We start from the raw sequence: 7,172 nt of genomic DNA, 5'->3' as shown, positions 1-7,172 counted from the left end.
GATCAATCATTCCTTGAAACTGGCAGAATAGAGTAGAGGAAGAAATGTTCCTTGCCCTGACTTGCAGTCTACACTTGCAGCTTCTCCTTTCAGGAAGGAGGACTAACTGGACAATATGCCAAATGTGCGAAATGGAGGAAGCCTCCCACATTTAAAAAAGAAATGGGCCAAAAATGTAAAATGATCCTCTCTTGTTTCCTCTTGTAAAGCTAATTCCTTGAAAGCTACGTTCATTTAAAGTCACTGAGCTTGATTCACTGAGCACTGGTATCTTTGGATCGGGCCTAAGATTTCTGCTGTGCAGCGAAGGATGAGTAAGGTGGAAGACCTCTGTATCCAACACACAACACAAAGTTGCCCACAAATATGGTTTCAAGTGGGGTGAAGTGGACTCAGCACCTCTGAAAATTAGTAAGAAAAAGAAAATAATGATTATAGCAGAACTTAGTAGTAATATCAGTCACTCCAACAGTTATGCATGAGAGACAAAATTCCAAATAAAGCCTTCAATTTTTCAGTATCCTCCCTGTTCCTTCTTTTTCTTCCAAATTAAATGGAAAGAACGTGTTTAATGGCTTGGATCCTCCCTTTTCCTACTTCCAAATTAAATGACAGAAGGTGTTTAATGGCTTGGACTTGTGTTCAAGTTTGCTATATTTAATAACTTCTTAGGATTATTGAGTTGAAAGTTACTGATGTTCTTTAGCTATATGCAAATCTACATTTTAACTTCTCACCTTAAGATGAGATGTGCATGTCTTCACATTTCTGTATTTCAAGAATTGCTGAAATCGTATTGTTCAAACTCTCAAAAAAATTTACCATTTAGAAATCTTTCTTTCACACAGAGAGAAATCTGAAGTTAAAGCTGAAGCGTTCAAGAGAAGGAACTGTTACATGGCACTCACCACCACTGTGCATGTGGCTCTCCTATATCAGTACAAGATTTTAGCCAATCCCAGTGTGACATAAATTTGGAAGGAGAGCCAAGTAGACAGCAAATTTATCACTAAGTTGCACTTGTCAAATGCTGGTTAACATTAAATAAAGTTAAATTATGGAGTCATCAAACAAAAATTACCATTAGAATCATATTAACAGTGTGAGATTATTTCAGTGTGTCCTGGGAAGGGGGTTGCACTCTCCATTTCAAGGGAGGCTCCTGCCTTCCTCCACAGACACCTGTCTTTTCAAACCAAGACACAGTGGAAGATAGTGGGTCCTGCCAACAGGATTTTAAGAATTCATTCTCCCACAGCATTCTTCTAGAAAAGCTGGCAGCTCATGGCCTAGAGAGGTGCACGCTAAGCTGGATTAAAAACTGGCTGGACGGCCGAGCACAGAGTGGTGGTGAATGGAGTTAAATCCAGCTGGTGGCTGGTCACAAGCAGTGTCCCCCAGGGTTCAGTACTGGGACTGGTCTTGTTTAGTATCTTTATTGATGACCTGGATGAGGGGATTGAGTGCTCCCTTGGTAAGTTTGCAGATGACACTAAATTGGGTGGGAGTGTTGATCTGCTCGAGGGTAGGAAGGCTCTGCAGGGGGATCTGGACAGGCTGGATCAATGGGCTGAGGCCAGTTGTATGAGGTTTAACAAGGCCAAGTGCCGGGTCCTGCACTTGGGTCACAACAACCCCAGGCAGCGCTACAGGCTTGGGGATAAGTGGCTGGAAAGTTGCCCGGCAGAAAAAGACCTGGGGGTGCTGGTCGACAGCCGGCTGAACATGAGCCAGCAGTGTGCCCAGGTGGCCAAGAAGGCCAACAGCATCCTGGCCTGTATCAGAAATAGTGTGGCCAGCAGGAGTAGGGAGGTGATCGTGTCCCTGAACTCGGCACTGGTGAGGCCGCACCTCGAACACTGTGTTTGGTTTTGGGCCTTTTCAACTACATGAAAGGAGGTTGTGGTGAGGTGGACGTCAGTCTCTTCTCGTGTGTAACTAGTGATAGGACAAGACAAAATGGCCTCAAGTTGTGCCAGGGGAGGCTTAGATTGGACATTAGGAGAAGTTTCTTTACTGAAAGAGTGGTCAAACATTAGAACAGGCTTCCCAGGGAGGTGGTGGAGTCACCATCTGTGGAGTTGTTCAAAAAGCATGTAGATATGGCACTTTGGGATATGGTTTAGTGGGCATGGTGGTATTAGGTCAGTGGTTGGACCTGATGATCTCAGAGGTCTATTCCAACCTAATGATTCTATGGTTCTGTGAATCTAAATTCAATGGATGAAAACACTAACCCTGAGACCTAATTATCATGACCCATTTCCTGGTCCTTGGAAGCAGTAGTCAGATCTGCAAGCTTCACTCACATTAGGTGGCTTAAAGAATTAGTCTTTATCTCTCCAAATTGCACAGATATGAAATTTGCCTCATTAATGCCAGGCTACTTCAGACAATCATATTTTTATTGCTGTGCATCATTTGGGGGGATTCAGTGTTACTGTCTTAAACACATTTAGATATACAGTTGTTACCATTAAACATAAAAACACAGACTCATTTGTCCTTCAAAACGTATTGTAGAAAAATTAAGTAAAAAAGCAGTAACAGAACAAAAAGGGCAAAAACTGTGAACTCTGTAGCTTCTGTATGAGCTCTGCTTACCTCCTGTTAGATGACTCCTCTTTCAGTCTGGAGAATCTCATTCATCTCCAGACTTCTTTTGGCTTCGGGGCAGCAGGAGTATTAGCATCACTTGACATTTGTGCTCCCAGAACCTGATCCAGTCTTGGCAGAGAAACAAAATCTGGATTTGGGGATAATTTAACATGTGTTCAGAATCACCTATTTTAGCAGAACTTCTAAAAAAAAGACCAGATACGCTCTAAAGTAGGAAAACAATGGTCTCAAAAGGCAACAGCAACAAGGATAGAGTTTTGTCCTTTTCATACAAGCTAAGTGGAATATAACTAGCTTGCTTACTTCTCACTCAGTGACTTTATATACACATTTGATACCATCAGTGGCCATCACAATTGCTGGCTCTTGACTTCACTTCTCACACTTTCTTTGTCCAAGCACATTTTAAAATAGCCTCTGTCCCTTTTTTCAGCAAAGAATTAGGAAACAAAAATTATTTTTTTGTCCTTCTGCTGCCAACAGGCCATTCTAAAATCTACATGAAGCCTATTTCAGCAAAATACAAGTGACTCACAAAGTAAAAACTTCCAGGGTATAGACTTTAGTCAAACAGCCTGATGTCCTTCACAATGACTTTACTGATTCAGAGGCCCTAAAGTACTCCTGTTGTCTTAAAAGCGGATTCTTTACCTGGTGTGCAATAAGCCAATTCCACACAGTCAGGCAAGATACTGCTTTTATTTGGCCCGGGTGCTCGGTGGAATCAATCCACAAATCAAGCACACCTGGGCACACCTGTTGGTCACATTTATATTCCAAAGCATACATTATTCATCATCAAGGTAATACATATACAAACTAATTTCCATCATGCTGAATCATGGTCAAGGCTTGATGTGCGCATGCCTGCGAGTCTCATACAGTCCCTGCTGGTCCTTTGGGGGTTCCAACCACTCCCTGAATTGACCATGTATGGTCAAGAGTCTTTTAAGGACACTGTGGGTACAGTTGTGTTCCCAACATTTTGCCCTTATCTTGGGATATCTTTCAGAACTTCATCAACTCCTTTCTTTCTTCTCTTTGTTTCTTGCTTGGGTCCTCGATCAGGACCGTTCGATGGACACAATAAACTGTACCTGCTTTTTAGATACAGTCAGCCAAGCTTCTATCACCTGTGCACTAACAGTACATCATTTAAATGTTCAAGCTAAATCCCTGTAACCAAGCTAAATCCCTTTAACCATATCGCTGCATGCAAACTAAATCTCCAACACAACATTCCTGTGTTGCTTCATCAGCTGAACTTTCTCCTTGAGAGAAACCTGAGATTTCCACAAGGTCCTGTGATTCGTTCCATTGTAATAAATTCTCTTTAATTTCACTAGCAAGGAAGACAGGAAAGCAACAGTTCCCTTGGGCTAAGGCTGTTCTGTATACTGCTCAATATTCAGCTATTTTCCAGGCCATGAAAATCCAAGAGAAGTTCTTTTTTGAGAAGAAAACAAAAACTCTAAGTAAAAAACCTGATCATAGCTGTGTTTGCAATCCTGACTTACTATTTGAGTATGCATATGCAGGAGAGGCAGTAGAAAAAGAAAGAAGTAACTGCTTCTCCTTAGCATGGGCTGTCAAGTCAAGAGAATGAGCTGCAATGAAAACCAGACTCTGTTATCTTTTCAGCTGCACCTTAAAGTTTCTCACAACTAGCCATTACAATATCACCACTCTTCCACACTGGCCCTCCTACATCAGTATGACTTATCTTTAACTATATGTCACAGAAGCCTTTATCTCCCTCCAGTTTCTACAGTGCCACTGCATTGTGTAGGAATAGTCCTCATCCTGACCGCTTAGATCAGAAACAGCACATGTCCTCTGACTCGCCACCTGACTGCCACCTCTCACTCCCAGGTGATCTAATATAGATAGCTTGGCCTCAGTGGCATAGGTTCTTCTGTAGGGCAGAACAGGATCTGTTTCAGAAAAGAAGCTTAAACTCCGTCGTTTACAAGCCTCGGCTTCACGTTAGCTGATTGAGGTGAGTAGTAATTCCTAAAGTTCATTTACTGCCTCCTACTAACACATATTAAGGTCATGTCAAGTCCAAAGTAATGGCTTGTTTCCAGAAGCACAATACAGCCAGATACCGCAAGAGGATATGTGCTTTCTGCTAACGCATCTACCTGATTAAAGAAGTGCAGAGTGGCATTGTTTCTTTTTCCTCCTCACATTCTCCATGTGCTACAGCGTATGTGAATGGATTCTCCTTGAGACAAGCATGCTGCTTATCTTAAGCGGAAAGCCTGGTGTCAGGAGTTCAGGGCGCTTGATATATCTTAAAATTAGCCTTCAGCAAACAGAGTTATGAAAACCCATGTTTAATGCTATGGTTGTGTTTATATGTTGAAAGACAGTCTGTTTACCTGCTGGAACTAATTTAAAAACTCACGCATGCCATTGTGATGGGTGTTAAGTTAGATGTGAATGCTGATACATATTAATCAGCAGTTAACAACCAACAAAACTAGTGTTCCTGAGGGAAACACTTTACAAATCCCATGGGGTTGTACAGCCTTTCTGAATGCTTCCAAGTACCTTTAGAACAGTCAAAGGGTGTAGTAGTCTATGGGGCCCAAATGCATCTACACACCCACCTGAGGATGTGCCATGGGCCGGCCCAGAAGTTAACAGCCTCTATTAGCCTCACATGCAACAAAAGCTAGAGTAACTTGGTATCATATTTTACTCTTCCTGCCGTCCTCACTTTTAGCCCATTTTCTTTCACTGGCAATCTGGTTTTGCCAGAAGGCTTTTTCCAATTCTTTTGTTCTTTAATAGTGAATGCAGGCTGAGATTTAGGATCCTCTTGTTTGTAGATCCATTAACATAAGCTGAGGACTAGATAGCAAATGATGGGCTCATGCATGGGATCCTACTGTGATATCATTGCTGCTTGGTGGAGGGGACAATTCTACTACACTTCTGTGTTGTTCAATAACCAGAGGGATGATCAGATCATACAGTTTTTAGTTCACAGAACAGAAAATTGATATGACCTACGTTTAGGAAGACCTCGTATTCTAATAACATGAAATATAAGGATGAAAATATGGAAGGTAAGGCTGGCAGACATTGATGTATGAGTAAGAATAAACCAGAATAGGGAAATCCTTTAAATTCCACAGTCTAGCAGAAGCTTATCACGTGATTAATTTTGACATAAGTGGGAACAATAATTAGACTGTGGCACTTAAAAGCCTTCCAAATAGAAACAGATCTAAGCTGAAACACCTATTACACATAAATAAGTACTTAAATATCTGCTGAATCATAGATGCTATTCTTTATTTCTTCAAAAATTAAATTATATAATGAAACACAAAACAAATACATAAGCCTGCTGAGGCTACTTTCCCAACCAAAGTCTGACTGGCCTAAGACGTATTTCCACTCTTCTAGCTTCAGCAAATCTTTGCAACCTTCTTGTATTGGTGGAGTATCGCATATGTAGGTTGTCTGCTCTCATCCTGGAGATAGATGCCTTGTCACGGCAGATGAAATTATCAGTTGGCACAAGCTGATTCTCAAAAAAATAGTGAATAGATGACAATTGTGCACACTGCAAAATGAGTATTGGCAGCAGTTCACATGCATTGCTTTGCATTTAGGTGCATTAAAAATGGAGGCATGATGCTTTTCTCCTCAGTGACCTGTTGATGCCCTGGGGAGTGAGATTTGAGTGAAAAGTTTAAAAACCCCTCCAAGCTCACAATAACAATCTGGATAACTGCAGCCTTGACTGAAATTGTTTAACTCCCCAACCCCTCAGCAAATCAAAAGACACTGAAAAAATGTTAAGGATATGCCATGTTAGAAGTAGGTTAAATGAGCAACAGAACAGTTATCCACTAGATAGGAATTTTTATAATACTTAGTATCTGGTGATACAGTAAGTATTCTGATATTGGAGGGGCCTGTACCAGCAGATTTATAAAGGCTAACGTGCAGTTGCAGTGTGGGTAATCACTGCCTCTTCATGTCTAGGAATAGAAGAAAGTATTCACAAAAATCAAAGATGGACAAAATAAATGTGTGTATTTCAGTCTGAAACCAGACCAGGTAAGTATCTTATATTCTGTCTCCTTTAAGCCTCAAAATAGAATTATAGTGGTGTTTGGATCTCACACTGTGTTTTTGCACGCAGAGCGTGTTTTCAGTTTTAAGCTCCTACTCGGTTTAGCTTTCAGTTATATTGGGGGTAGGGGTGGGGAGGTGTGGTGTGTGAGTACAGCTCTCGGTTAATGCGTTGAAATCTGCTGTAGGTGACACACTTGTGTCCACATGGCAATAGATCCTGGGTGCAAAGGACTTCCTCTGTGAAATCTACACCAATCAAAGGCTAAAAGGTACTCCTAAAGGAAATCAAATGAAAGTAGGATCAACCTATACTCCATTTCCAAAATGATGCTGAACATTTTATTTTCTGGGTGTTAGCATCTTGGCAGAGCTACAGGACTTTCAAATGCTACATTGTCATGGGTTATATTTAGTCAAGTGGTAAATAAAATTGCCCTTTATTTGCAGTTCTGTTT

Source organism: Leptosomus discolor, chromosome Z (assembly GCF_034619465.1).
Source record: "Leptosomus discolor isolate bLepDis1 chromosome Z, bLepDis1.hap2, whole genome shotgun sequence".
NCBI lineage: Eukaryota > Metazoa > Chordata > Aves > Leptosomiformes > Leptosomidae > Leptosomus > Leptosomus discolor.
Note: the sequence above shows the minus strand (reverse complement) of the source record.